Source organism: Crinia signifera, chromosome 9 (genome assembly GCF_055691185.1).
Source record: "Crinia signifera chromosome 9, ASM5569118v1, whole genome shotgun sequence".
Lineage (NCBI taxonomy): Eukaryota > Metazoa > Chordata > Amphibia > Anura > Myobatrachidae > Crinia > Crinia signifera.
In genome coordinates, this window is record NC_139225.1 from 148,923,323 (window position 1) to 148,941,049 (window position 17,727).

Sequence of the window (17,727 nt, forward strand, 5' to 3'; positions counted from 1 at the left end):
CGGAGAGGTGAGTGTCCGGTATACACCTGTATTATACCAGCATATATTACATGTATAATATACAGGAGCAGACACCCTGTAATATAACTATACTATTATACAAGGCGTCACTACTGACCGGAGAGGTGAGTGTCCTGTATACACCTGTATTATACCAGCATATATTACATGTATAATATACAGGAGGAGGTGACATCCTGTAATATAACTATACTATTATACACAGCGTCACTACTGACCGGAGAGGTGAGTGTCCTGTATACACCTGTATTATACCAGCATATATTACATGTATAATATACAGGAGGAGGAGACACCCTGTAATATAACTATACTATTATACACAGTGTCACTACTGACCGGAGAGGTGAGTGTCCTGTATACACCTGTATTATACCAGCATATATTACATGTATAATATACAGGAGGAGACACCCTGTAATATAACTATACTATTATACACAGCATCACTACTGACCGGAGAGGTGAGTGTCCTATAAACACCTGTATTATAGCAGCATATATTACACGTATAATATACAGGAGGAGACACCCTGTAATATAACTATACCATTATACACAGCGTCACTACTGACAGGAGAGGTGAGTGTCCTGTATACACCTGTATTATACCAGCATATATTACATGTATAATATACATGAGGAAGAGACACCCTGTAATATAACTATACTATTATACACAGCGTCACTACTGACCGGAGAGGTGAGTGTCCTGTATACACCTGTATTATACCAGCATATATTACATGTATAATATACCGGAGGAGACACCCTGTAATATAAATATACTATTATACACAGCGTCACTACTGACCGGAGAGGTGAGTGTCCTGTATACACCTGTATTATACCAGCATACATTACATGTATAATATACAGGAGTAGGAGACACCATGTAATATATCTATACTATTATACACAGCGTCACTATTGACCGGAGAGGGGAGTGTCCTGTATACACCTGTATTATACCATCATATATTACATGTATAATATACAGGAGGAGGAGACACCCTGTAATATAACTATACTATTATACACAGCATCACTACTGACCGGAGAGGTGAGTGTCCTGTATACACCTGTATTATAGCAGCATATATTACACGTATAATATACAGGAGGAGACACCCTGTAATATAACTATACTATTATACACAGCGTCACTACTGACAGGAGAGGTGAGTGTCCTGTATACACCTGTATTATACCAGCATATATTACATGTATAATATACATGAGGAGGAGACACCCTGTAATATAACTATACTATTATACACAGCGTCACTACTGACCGGAGAGGTGAGTGTCCTGTATACACCTGTATTATACCAGCATATATTACATGTATAATATACCGGAGGAGACACCCTGTAATATAAATATACTATTATACACAGCGTCACTACTGACCGGAGAGGTGAGTGTCCTGTATACACCTGTATTATACCAGCATACATTACATGTATAATATACAGGAGTAGGAGACACCATGTAATATAACTATCTCTTATATATTTGGCTACATGTGTCAATCATCTGCGTCTATAACGCTGGGCGGGGTCACAATGAAACTCGACCCCCCACCCAGCCTTATACACACACACACACCACACATAATACACACACACACACACACACACATGTAGCCTAATATATAAGCATACCTCCCAACATGACCCTCTCCAGGAGGGACACTTTGCTCTGTTTCTGGACTTCCCTCTTAATGTATGATTGCTGTCACCTGTTTAAAACAGGTTAATTGATAAGAAAGATGTTTCCACACAGGTGATGGAGGAGGTTGTCTATAATAAGTTAGGGAAACGGGGAAGGGGTGTGGGGTGGGTCACCCTGGCCTGCACAAGGCAACAGCAACCCGCTCACCCCCCCCACCCCTGCACACCCACCCCTGGCCTGACACCACCCCCCCCCCCCCCCCCCCCCCCGGCCTGCACACAGCAGCAAGGTCACCAGGCAGACACACACAGGTGTACTCACTACTCACTGACACACTTCCCAGGTCACCGGGCAAACACACAGGTGTACTCATTACTCACTGACACACTTCCCAGGTCACCGGGCAAACACACAGGTGTACTCATTACTCACTGCCACACTTCCCAGGTCACCCGCAAGGTACACAGGTGGACACAGTTCCCAGGTATACTCATCGACACTTCACAGATCACACACACAGGTGCACTCATTACTCACTGACACTTCCCAGGTTACAGCGCAGACACAGGTGCACTCATTACTCACTGACACACTTCTCAGGTCACAGCGCAGACACACAGGTGTATTTATTACTCACTGACACACTTCCCAGGTCACCGCGCAGACACACAGGTGTACTCATTACTCACTGACACACTTCCCAGGTCACCGCGCAGACACACAGGTGTACTCATTACTCACTAACATACTTCCTACATCACCTCGCAGACACACAGGTGTATTCATTACTCACTGACACTTCCCATGTTACCATGAAGACACACACGTGTACTCATTACTCACTGACATACTTCCCACGTCACCGTGCAGACACACAGGTGTACTCATTACTCACTGACACTTCCCAGGTCACCACGCAGACACACAGGTGTACTCATTACTCACTGACACACTTCCCAGGTCACCACGCAGACACACAGGTGTACTCATTACTCACTGACACACTTACTAGGTCACAGCGCAGACACACAGGTGTACTCATTACTCACTGACACACTTACCAGGTCACAGTGCAGACACACAGGTGTACTCATTACTCACTGACACACTTACCAGTTCACAGTGCAGACACACAGGTGTACTCATTACTCATTGACACACTTCCCAGGTTACAGCGCAGACACAGGTGTACTCATTACTCAATAACATACTTTCCAGGTCACAGCACAGACACACAGGTGTACTCATTACTCACTGACACACTTCCCAGGTCACAGCGCAGACACACAGGTGTACTCATTACTCACTGACACACTTCCCAGGTCACCGGGCAAACACACAGGTGTACTCATTACTCACTGACACACTTCCCAGGTCACCCGCAAGGTACACAGGTGGACACAGTTCCCAGGTATACTCATCGACATTTCACAGATCACACACACAGGTGCACTCATTACACACTGACACTTCCCAGGTTACAGCGCAGACACAGGTGTACTCATTACTCACTGACACACTTCGCAGGTCACAGCGCAGACACACAGGTGTACTCATTACTCACTGACACACTTCCCAGGTCACCGCGCAGACACACAGGTGTACTCATTACTCACTAACATACTTCCTACGTCACCTCGCAGACACACAGGTGTACTCATTACTCACTGACACACTTCCCACATCACTGCGCAGACACACAGGTGTACTCATTACTCACTGACACTTCCCATGTCACCACACAGACACACACATGTACTCATTACTCACTGACACACTTCCCACGTCACCGCGCAGACACACAGGTGTATTCATTACTCACTGACACTTCCCAGGTCACCACGCAGACACACAGGTGTACTCATTACTCACTGACACACTTCCCACGTCACCGCGTAGGCACACAGGTGTACTCTTTACTCACTGACACTTCCCAGGTCACCACTCAGACACACAGGTGTACTCATTACTCATTTACATTTCCCACGTCACCTCGCAGACACACAGGTGTACTCATTACTCACTGACACCAGGTCACCGCGCAGACACACAGGTGTACTCATTAGTCACTGACACACTTCCCAGGTCAACACACAGACACACAGGTGTACTCATTACTCACTGACACTTTCAACGTCATGGCGCAGACACACAGGTGTACTCATTACTCACTGACACACTTCCCAGGTTACAGCGCAGACACACAGGTGTACTCATTACTCACTGACACACTTCCCAGGTCACCACGCAGACACACAGGTGTACTCATTACTCACTGACACACTTCCCAGGTCACCACGCAGACACACAGGTGTACTCATTGCTCACTGACACACTTACTAGGTCACAGCGCAGACACACAGGTGTACTCATTACTCACTGACACACTTACCAGGTCACAGCGCAGACACGCAGGTGTACTCATTACTCACTGACACACTTCCCAGGTTACAGCGCAGACACATGTGTACTCATTACTCAATAACATACTTTCCAGGTCACAGCACAGACACACAGTTGTACTCATTACTCACTGACACACTTCCCAGGTCACAGCACAGACACACAGGTGTACTCATTACTCATTGACACACTTCCCAGGTCACCACGCAGACACACAGGTGTACTCATTACTCACTGACACACTTCCCAGGTTACAGCGCAGACTCACAGGTGTACTCATTACTCACTGACACACTTCCCAGGTCACCACGCAGACACACAGGTGTACTCATTACTCACTGACACACTTCCCAGTTAACCACGCAGACACACAGGTGTACTCATTACTTACTGACACACTTTCAACGTCATGGCACAGACACACAGGTGTACTCATTACTCACTTACACACTTCCCAGGTTACAGCGCAGACACACAGGTGTACTCATTACTCACTGACACACTTCCCAGGTCACCACGCAGACACACAGGTGTACTCATTACTCACTGACACACTTCCCAGCTCACCACGCAGACACACAGGTGTACTCATTGCTCACTGACACACCTACTAGGTCACAGCGCAGACACACAGGTGTACTCATTACTCACTGACACACTTACCAGGTCACAGCGCAGACACGCAGGTGTACTCATTACTCACTGACACACTTCCCAGGTCACAGCACAGACACACAGTTGTACTCATTACTCACTGACACACTTCCCAGGTCACAGCAGAGACACACAGGTGTACTCATTACTCACTGACACACTTTCCAGGTCACCGCGTAGGCACACAGGTGTACTCTTTACTCACTGACATTTCCCAGGTCACCGCGCAGACACACAGGTGTACTCATTACTCACTAATATACTACCAAGGTCACAGCGCAGACACACAGGTGTACTCATTACTCACTAATATACTACCAAGGTCACAGCGCAGACACACAGGTGTACTTATTACTCACTAACATACTTCCCAGGTCACCGCGCATATAAATATATATATATATATATATATATATATATATATATATATATCTATATGCAACATAGCCAGCACCACCCCACTGAAATTTCCAATCCAACACACCCCTTCCTGGTACCACCATCACCACCCCCACCCCCAAACTAATAACACACACACTCTTTGCACCACTATACCACCAACAACTGCACTCTACACCAAGCCAAATTATCATACACCACCCCACCAAAATCCCTAACCCAACACACCCCTTCCCGCCGACACCATCCGCCCCACCCAAAATTAAACATTCATCCACAAATAACAAACATAATTCATATTAAAATATATTTATAACTTTAATGGGGCGCAGCCCCTTACGACGGTGTGAAGAGCGCCCGTAGGGCGCGATGAAACACCTAGTACTATTATACACAGCGTCACTATTGACCGGAGAGGGGAGTGTCCTGTATACACCTGTATTATACCATCATATATTACATGTATAATATACAGGAGGAGGAGACACCCTGTAATATAACTATACTATTATACACAGCGTCACTACTGACAGGAGAGGTGAGTGTCCTGTATACACCTGTATTATACCAGCATATATTACATGTATAATATACAGGAGGAGGAGACACCCTGTAATATAACTATACTATTATAAACAGCGTCACTACTGACAGGAGAGGTGAGTGTCCTGTGTACACTTGTATTATACCAGCATATATTACATGTATAATATACAGGAGGAGACACCCTGTAATATAACTATACTATTATACACAGCGTCACTACTGACAGGAGAGGTGAGTGTCCTGTATACACCTGTATTATACCAGCGTATATTACATGTATAATATACAGGAGGAGGAGACATCCTGTAATATAACTATACTATTATACACAGCGTCACTACTGACCGGAGAGGTGAGTGTCCTGTATACACCTGTATTATACCAGCATATATTACATGTATAATATACAGGAGGAGGAGACACCCTGTAATATAACTATACTATTATACACAGCGTCACTACTGACAGGAGAGGTGAGTGTCCTGTGTACACTTGTATTATACCAGCATATATTACATGTATAATATACAGGAGGAGACACCCTGTAATATAACTATACTATTATACACAGCGTCACTACTGACCGGAGAGGTGAGTGTCCTGTGTACACCTGTATTATACCAGCATATATTACATGTATAATATACAGGAGGAGACACCCTGTAATATAACTATACTATTATACACAGCGTCACTACTGACAGGAGAGGTGAGTGTCCTGTATACACCTGTATTATACCAGCGTATATTACATGTATAATATACAGGAGGAGGAGACATCCTGTAATATAACTATACTATTATACACAGCGTCACTACTGACCGGAGAGGTGAGTGTCCTGTATACACCTGTATTATACCAGCATATATTACATGTATAATATACAGGAGGAGGAGACACCCTGTAATATAACTATACTATTATACACAGCGTCACTACTGACAGGAGAGGTGAGTGTCCTGTATACACCTGTATTATACCAGCATATATTACATGTATAATATACAGGAGGAGACACCCTGTAATATAACTATACTATTATACACAGCATCACTACTGACAGGAGAGGTGAGTGTCCTGTATACACCTGTATTATACCAGCATATATTACATGTATAATATACAGGAGGAGACACCCTGTAATATAACTATACTATTATACACAGCATCACTACTGACAGGAGAGGTGAGTGTCCTGTATACACCTGTATTATACCAGCATATATTACATGTATAATATACAGGAAGAAACACTCTGTAATATAACTATACTATTATACACAGCATCTCTACTGACAGGAGAGGTGAGTGTCCTGTATACACCTGTGTAATACCAGCATATATTACATGTATAATATACAGGAGGAGGAGACACCCTGTAATATAACTATACTATTATACACAGTGTCACTACTGACAGGAGAGGTGAGTGTCCTGTATACACCTGTATTATACCAGCACATATTACATGTATAATATACAGGAGGAGGAGACACCCTGTAATATAACTATACTATTATACACAGCATCACTACTGACCGGAGAGGTGAGTGTCCTGTATACACCTGTATTATACCAGCATATATTACATGTATAATATACAGGAGGAAGAGACACCCTGTAATATAACTATACTTTTATACACAGCGTCACTACTGACCGGAGAGGTGAGTGTCCTGTATACACCTGTATTATACCAGCATATATTACATGTATAATATACAGGAGGAGACACCCTGTAATATAACTATACTATTATACACAGCATCACTACTGACAGGAGAGGTGAGTGTCCTGTATACACCTGTATTATACCAGCATATATTACATGTATAATATACAAGAGGAGGAGACACCCTGTAATATAACTATACTATTATACACAGCGTCACTACTGACAGGAGAGGTGAGTGTCCTGTATACACCTGTATTATACCAGCGTATATTACATGTATAATATACAGGAGGAGGAGACATCCTGTAATATAACTATACTATTATACACAGCGTCACTACTGACAGAAGAGGTGAGTGTCCTGTATACACCTGTATTATACCAGCATATATTACATGTATAATATACAGGAGGAGACACCCTGTAATATAACTATACTATTATACACAGCATCACTACTGACAGGAGAGGTGAGTGTCCTGTATACACCTGTATTATACCAGCATATATTACATGTATAATATACAAGAGGAGGAGACACCCTGTAATATAACTATACTATTATACACAGCATCTCTACTGACCGGAGAGGTGAGTGTCCTGTATACACCTGTGTAATACCAGCATATATTACATGTATAATATACAGGAGGAGATACCCTGTAATATAACTATATTATTATACACAGCGTCACTACTGACAGGAGAGGTGAGTGTCCTGTACATACCTGTATTATACCAGCATATATTACATGTATAATATACAGGAGGAGATACCCTGTAATATATCTATACTATTATACACAGCGTCACTACTGACTGGAGAGGTGAGTGTCCTGTACATACCTGTATAATACCAGCATATATTACATGTATAATATACAGGAGGAGATACCCTGTAATATATCTATACTATTATACACAGCGTCACTACTGACCGGAGAGGTGAGTGTCCGGTATACACCTGTATTATACCAGCATATATTACATGTATAATATACAGGAGCAGACACCCTGTAATATAACTATACTATTATACACAGCGTCACTACTGACCGGAGAGGTGAGTGTCCTGTATACACCTGTATTATACCAGCATATATTACATGTATAATATACAGGAGGAGGTGACATCCTGTAATATAACTATACTATTATACACAGCGTCACTACTGACCGGAGAGGTGAGTGTCCTGTATACACCTGTATTATACCAGCATATATTACATGTATAATATACAGGAGGAGGAGACACCCTGTAATATAACTATACTATTATACACAGTGTCACTACTGACCGGAGAGGTGAGTGTCCTGTATACACCTGTATTATACCAGCATATATTACATGTATAATATACAGGAGGAGACACCCTGTAATATAACTATACTATTATACACAGCATCACTACTGACCGGAGAGGTGAGTGTCCTGTATACACCTGTATTATAGCAGCATATATTACACGTATAATATACAGGAGGAGACACCCTGTAATATAACTATACCATTATACACAGCGTCACTACTGACAGGAGAGGTGAGTGTCCTGTATACACCTGTATTATACCAGCATATATTACATGTATAATATACATGAGGAGGAGACACCCTGTAATATAACTATACTATTATACACAGCGTCACTACTGACCGGAGAGGTGAGTGTCCTGTATACACCTGTATTATACCAGCATATATTACATGTATAATATACAGGAGGAGACACCCTGTAATATATCTATACTATTATGCACAGCGTCACTACTGACAGGAGAGGTGAGTGTCCTGGATACACCTGTATTATACCAGCATATATTACATGTATAATATACAGGAGGAGACACCCTGTAATATATCTATACTATTATACACAGCGTCACTACTGACAGGAGAGGTGAGTGTCCTGTATACACCTGTATTATACCAGCATATATTACATGTATAATATACAGGAGGAGACACCCTGTAATATATCTATACTATTATACACAGCGTCACTACTGACAGGAGAGGTGAGTGTCCTGGATACACCTGTATTATACCAGCATATATTACATGTATAATATACAGGAGGAGACACCCTGTAATATATCTATAATATTATACACAGCGTCACTACTGACAGGAGAGGTGAGTGTCCTGTATACACCTGTGTAATACCAGCATATATTACATGTATAATATACAGGAGGAGGAGACACCCTGTAATATAACTATACTATTATACACAGTGTCACTACTGACAGGAGAAGTGAGTGTCCTGTATACACCTGTATTATATCAGCATATATTACATGTATAATATACAGGAGGAGACACCCTGTAATATAACTATACTATTATATACAGCGTCACTACTGACAGGAGTGGTGAGTGTCCTGTATACACCTGTATTATACCAGCATATATTACATGTATAATATACAGGAGGAGGAGACACCCTGTAATATAACTATACTATTATACACAGTGTCACTACTGACAGGAGAGGTGAGTGTCCTGTATACACCTGTATTATACCAGCACATATTACATGTATAATATACAGGAGGAGGAGACACCCTATAATATAACTATACTATTATACACAGTGTCACTACTGACAGGAGTGGTGAGTGTCCTGTATACACCTCTATTATACCAGCATATATTACATGTATAATATACAGGAGGAAGAGACACCCTGTAATATAACTATACTATTATACACAGCGTCACTACTGACAGGAGAGGTGAGTGTCCTGTATACACCTGTATTATACCAGCATATATTACATGTATAATATACAGGAGGAGGAGACACCCTATAATATAACTATACTATTATACACAGCATCACTACTGACAGGAGAGGTGAGTGTCCTGTATACACCTGTATTATACCAGCATATATTACATGTATAATATACAGGAGGAGGAGACACCCTGTAATATAACTATACTATTATACACAGCGTCACTACTGACCGGAGAGGTGAGTGTCCTGTATACACCTGTATTATACCAGCATATATTACATGTATAATATACAGGAGGAGGAGACACCCTGTAATATAACTATACTATTATACACAGCGTCACTACTGTCCGGAGAGGTGAGTGTCCTGTATACACCTGTATTATACCGGCATATATTACATGTATAATATACAGGAGGAGGAGACACCCTGTAATATAACTATACTATTATACACAGCGTCACTACTGACAGGAGAGGTGAGTGTCCTGTATACACCTGTATTATACCAGCATATATTACTTGTATAATATACAGGAGGAGGAGACACCCTGTAATATAACTATACTATTATACACAGCGTCACTACTGACAGGAGAGGTGAGTGTCCTGTGTACACTTGTATTATACCAGCATATATTACATGTATAATATACAGGAGGAGACACCCTGTAATATAACTATTATACACAGCGTCACTACTGACCGGAGAGGTGAGTGTCCTGTGTACACCTGTATTATACCAGCATATATTACATGTATAATATACAGGAGGAGACACCCTGTAATATAACTATACTATTATACACAGCGTCACTACTGACAGGAGAGGTGAGTGTCCTGTATACACCTGTATTATACCAGCGTATATTACATGTATAATATACAGGAGGAGGAGACATCCTGTAATATAACTATACTATTATACACAGCGTCACCACTGACCGGAGAGGTGAGTGTCCTGTATACACCTGTATTATACCAGCATATATTACATGTATAATATACAGGAGGAGGAGACACCCTGTAATATAACTATACTATTATACACAGCGTCACTACTGACAGGAGAGGTGAGTGTCCTGTATACACCTGTATTATACCAGCATATATTACATGTATAATATACAAGAGGAGGAGACACCCTGTAATATAACTATACTATTATACACAGCATCTCTACTGACAGGAGAGGTGAGTGTCATGTATACACCTGTGTAATACCAGCATATATTACATGTATAATATACAGGAGGAGGAGACACCCTGTAATATAACTATACTATTATACACAGTGTCACTACTGACAGGAGAGGTGAGTGTCCTGTATACACCTGTATTATACCAGCACATATTACATGTATAATATACAGGAGGAGGAGACACCCTGTAATATAACTATACTATTATACACAGCATCACTACTGACCGGAGAGGTGAGTGTCCTGTATACACCTGTATTATACCAGCATATATTACATGTATAATATACAGGAGGAGACACCCTGTAATATAACTATACTATTACACACAGCGTCACTACTGACCGGAGAGGTGAGTGTCCTGTATACACCTGTATTATACCAGCATATATTACATGTATAATATACAGGAGGAGGAGACACCCTGTAATATAACTATACTATTATACACAGTGTCACTACTGTCATGAGAGGTGAGTGTCCTGTATACACCTGTATTATACCGGCATATATTACATGTATAATATACAGGAGGAGGAGACACCCTGTAATATAACTATACTATTATACACAGCGTCACTACTGACAGGAGAGGTGAGTGTCCTGTATACACCTGTATTATACCAGCATATATTACATGTATAATATACATGAGGAGAAGACACCCTGTAATATAAATATACTATTATACACAGCGTCACTACTGACCGGAGAGGTGACTGTCCTGTATACACCTGTATTATACCAGCATACATTACATGTATAATATACAGGAGTAGGAGACACCATGTAATATAACTATACTATTATACACAGCGTCACTATTGACCGGAGAGGGGAGTGTCCTGTATACACCTGTATTATACCAGCATATATTACATGTATAATATACAGGAGGAGGAGACACCCTGTAATATAACTATACTATTATACACAGCGTCACTACTGACAGGAGAGGTGAGTGTCCTGTATACACCTGTATTATACCAGCATATATTACATGTATAATATACAGGAGGAGAAGACACCCTGTAATATAACTATACTATTATACACAGCGTCACTACTGACAGGAGAGGTGAGTGTCCTGTGTACACCTGTATTATACCAGCATATATTACATGTATAATATACAGGAGGAAGAGACACCCTGTAATATAACTATACTATTATACACAGCGTCACTACTGACCGGAGAGGTGAGTGTCCTGTATACACCTGTATTATACCAGCATATATTACATGTATAATATACAGGAGGAGACACCCTGTAATATAACTGTACTATTATACACAGCGTCACTACTGACCGGAGAGGTGAGTGTCCTGTATACACCTGTATTATACCAGCATATATTACATGTATAATATACAGGAGGAGACACCCTGTAATATAACTATACTATTATACACAACGTCACTACTGACAGGAGAGGTGAGTGTCCTGTATACACCTGTATTATACCAGCGTATATTACATGTATAATATACAGGAGGAGACACCCTGTAATATAACTATACTATTATACACAGCGTCACTACTGACAGGAGAGGTGAGTGTCCTGTATACACCTGTATTATACCAGCATATATTACATGTATAATATACAGGAGGAGACACCCTGTAATATAACTATACTATTATACACAACGTCACTACTGACAGGAGAGGTGAGTGTCCTGTATACACCTGTATTATACCAGCATATATTACATGTATAATATACAGGAGGAGGTGACATCCTGTAATATAACTATACTATTATACACAGCGTCACTACTGACAGGAGAGGTGAGTGTCCTGTATACACCTGTGTAATACCAGCATATATTACATGTATAATATACAGGAGGAGACACCCTGTAATATATCTATACTATTATACACAGCGTCACTACTGACAGGAGAGGTGAGTGTCCTGGATACACCTGTATTATACCAGCATATATTACATGTATAATATACAGGAGGAGACACCCTGTAATATATCTATACTATTATACACAGCGTCACTACTGACAGGAGAGGTGAGTGTCCTGTATACACCTGTATTATACCAGCATATATTACATGTATAATATACAGGAGGAGACACCCTGTAATATATCTATACTATTATACACAGCGTCACTACTGACAGGAGAGGTGAGTGTCCTGGATACACCTGTATTATACCAGCATATATTACATGTATAATATACAGGAGGAGACACCCTGTAATATATCTATAATATTATACACAGCGTCACTACTGACCGGAGAGGTGAGTGTCCTGTATACACCTGTATTATACCAGCATATATTACATGTATAATACACAGGAGGAGGAGACACCGTGTAATATAACTATACTATTATACACAGCATCACTACTGACAGGAGAGGTGAGTGTCCTGTATACACCTGTATTATACCAGCATATATTGCATGTATAATATACAGGAGGAGACACCCTGTAATATAACTATACTATTATACACAGCATCACTACTGACAGGAGAGGTGAGTGTCCTGTATACACCTGTATTATACCAGCATATATTACATGTATAATATACAGGAGGAGGAGACACCCTGTAATATAATTTATACTATTATACACAGTGTCACTACTGACCGGAGAGGTGAGTGTCCTGTATACACCTGTATTATACCAGCATATATTACATGTATAATATACAGGAGGAGACACCCTAAAATATAACTATACTATTATACACAGCATCACTACTGACAGGAGAGGTGAGTGTCCTGTATACACCTGTATTATACCAGCATATATTACATGTATAATATACAGGAGGAGACACCCTGTAATATAACTATACTATTATACACAGCGTCACTACTGACCGGAGAGGGGAGTGTCCTGTATACACCTGTATTATACCAGCATATATTACATGTATAATATACAGGAGGAGACACCCTGTAATATAACTATACTATTATACACAGTGTCACTACTGACCGGAGAGGTGAGTGTCCTGTATACACCTGTATTATACCAGCATATATTACATGTATAATATACAGGAGGAGACACCCTGTAATATAACTATACTATTATACACAGCATCACTACGGACCGGAGAGGTGAGTGTCCTGTATACACCTGTATTTTACCAGCATATATTACATGTATAATATACAGGAGGAGACACCCTGTAATATAACTATACTATTATACACAGCGTCACTACTGACCAGAGAGGTGAGTGTCCTGTGTACACCTGTATTATACCAGCATGTATTACATGTATAATATACAGGAGGAGACACCCTGTAATATAACTATACTATTATACACAGCATCACTACTGACCGGAGAGGTGAGTGTCCTGTATGCGCCTGTATTATACCAGCATATATTACATGTATAATATACAGGAGGAGGAGACATCCTGTAATATAACTATACTATTATACACAGCGTCACTACTGACAGGAGAGGTGAGTGTCCTGTATACACCTGTATTATACCAGCATATATTACATGTATAATATACAGGAGGAGACACCCTGTAATATAACTGTACTATTATACACAGCGTCACTACTGACCGGAGAGGTGAGTGTCCTGTATACACCTGTATTATACCAGCATATATTACATGTATAATATACAGGAGGAGGAGACACCCTGTAATATAACTATACTATTATACACAGTGTCACTACTGACCGGAGAGGTGAGTGTCCTGTATACACCTGTATTATACCAGCATATATTACATGTATAATATACAGGAGGAGACACCATGTAATATAACTATACTATTATACACAGCATCACTACTGACAGGAGAGGTGAGTGTCCTCTATACACCTGTATTATACCAGCATATATTACATGTATAATATACAGGAGGTTGAGACACCCTGTAATATAACTATACTATTATACACAGCGTCACTACTGACCGGAGAGGTGAGTGTCCTGTATATACCTGTATTATACCAGCATATATTACATGTATAATATACAGGAGGAGACACCCTGTAATATAAATATACTATTATACACAGCGTCACTACTGACCGGAGAGGGGAGTGTCCTGTATACACCTGTATTATACCAGCATATATTACATGTATAATATACAGGAGGAGACACCCTGTAATATAACTATACTATTATACACAGCGTCACTACTGACCGGAGAGGAGAGTGTCCTGTATACACCTGTATTATACCAGCATATATTACATGTATAATATACAGGAAGAGAAACCCTGTAATATAACTATACTATTATACACAGCGTCACTACTGACCGGAGAGGTGAGTGCCCTGTATACACCTGTATTATACCAGCATATATTACATGTATAATATACAGGAGGAGGAGACACCCTGTAATATAACTATACTATTATACACAGCGTCACTACTGACCGGAGAGGTGAGTGTCCTGTATACACCTGTATTATACCAGCATATATTACATGTATAATATACAGGAGCAGACACCCTGTAATATAACTATACTATTATACACAGCATCACTACTGACAGGAGAGGTGAGTGTCCTGTATACACCTGTATTATACCAGCATATATTACATGTATAATATACAGGAGGAGACACCCTGTAATATAACTGTACTATTATACACAGCGTCACTACTGACCGGAGAGGTGAGTGTCCTGTATACACCTGTATTATACCAGCATATATTACATGTATAATATACAGGAGGAGGAGACACCCTGTAATATAACTATACTATTATACACAGTGTCACTACTGACCGGAGAGGTGAGTGTCCTGTATACACCTGTATTATACCAGCATATATTACATGTATAATATACAGGAGGAGACACCATGTAATATAACTATACTATTATACACAGCATCACTACTGACAGGAGAGGTGAGTGTCCTCTATACACCTGTATTATACCAGCATATATTACATGTATAATATACAGGAGGTTGAGTCACCCTGTAATATAACTATACTATTATACACAGCGTCACTACTGACCGGAGAGGTGAGTGTCCTGTATATACCTGTATTATACCAGCATATATTACATGTATAATATACAGGAGGAGACACCCTGTAATATAAATATACTATTATACACAGCGTCACTACTGACCGGAGAGGGGAGTGTCCTGTATACACCTGTATTATACCAGCATATATTACATGTATAATACACAGGAGGAGGAGACACCCTGTAATATAACTATATTATTATACACAGCATCACTACTGACCGGAGAGGTGAGTGTCCTGTATACACCTGTATTATACCAGCATATATTACATGTATAATATACACGAGGACACACTGTAATATAACTATACCATTATACACAGCGTCACTACTGACCGGAGAGGTGAGTGTCCTGTATACACCCTTATTATACCAGCATATATTACATGTATAATATACAGGAGGAGGAGACACCCTGTAATATAACTATACTATTATACACAGCGTCACTACTGACCGGAGAGGTGAGTGTCCTGTATACACCTGTATTATACCAGCATATATTACATGTATAATATACAGGAGGAGACACCCTGTAATATAACTATACTATTACACACAGCGTCACTACTGACCGGAGAGGTGAGTGTCCTGTATACACCTGTATTATACCAGCATATATTACATGTATAATATACAGGAGGAGGAGACACCCTGTAATATAACTATACTATTATACACAGTGTCACTACTGTCATGAGAGGTGAGTGTCCTGTATACACCTGTATTATACCGGCATATATTACATGTATAATATACAGGAGGAGGAGACACCCTGTAATATAACTATACTATTATACACAGCGTCACTACTGACAGGAGAGGTGAGTGTCCTGTATACACCTGTATTATACCAGCATATATTACATGTATAATATACATGAGGAGAAGACACCCTGTAATATAAATATACTATTATACACAGCGTCACTACTGACCGGAGAGGTGACTGTCCTGTATACACCTGTATTATACCAGCATACATTACATGTATAATATACAGGAGTAGGAGACACCATGTAATATAACTATACTATTATACACAGCGTCACTATTGACCGGAGAGGGGAGTGTCCTGTATACACCTGTATTATACCAGCATATATTACATGTATAATATACAGGAGGAGGAGACACCCTGTAATATAACTATACTATTATACACAGCGTCACTACTGACAGGAGAGGTGAGTGTCCTGTATACACCTGTATTATACCAGCATATATTACATGTATAATATACAGGAGGAGAAGACACCCTGTAATATAACTATACTATTATACACAGCGTCACTACTGACAGGAGAGGTGAGTGTCCTGTGTACACCTGTATTATACCAGCATATATTACATGTATAATATACAGGAGGAAGAGACACCCTGTAATATAACT

At 40.3% G+C, this 17,727-nt stretch overlaps 1 protein-coding gene across 1 annotated transcript in view; it reads left to right on the plus strand.

Moving 5' to 3' along the window:
* LOC146036286 (SMH class II histocompatibility antigen, beta-1 chain) overlaps positions 1 to 17,727 on the plus strand; it is a 96,365-nt gene that overhangs the window by 18,571 nt on the left and 60,067 nt on the right. The window lies entirely within an intron of this gene.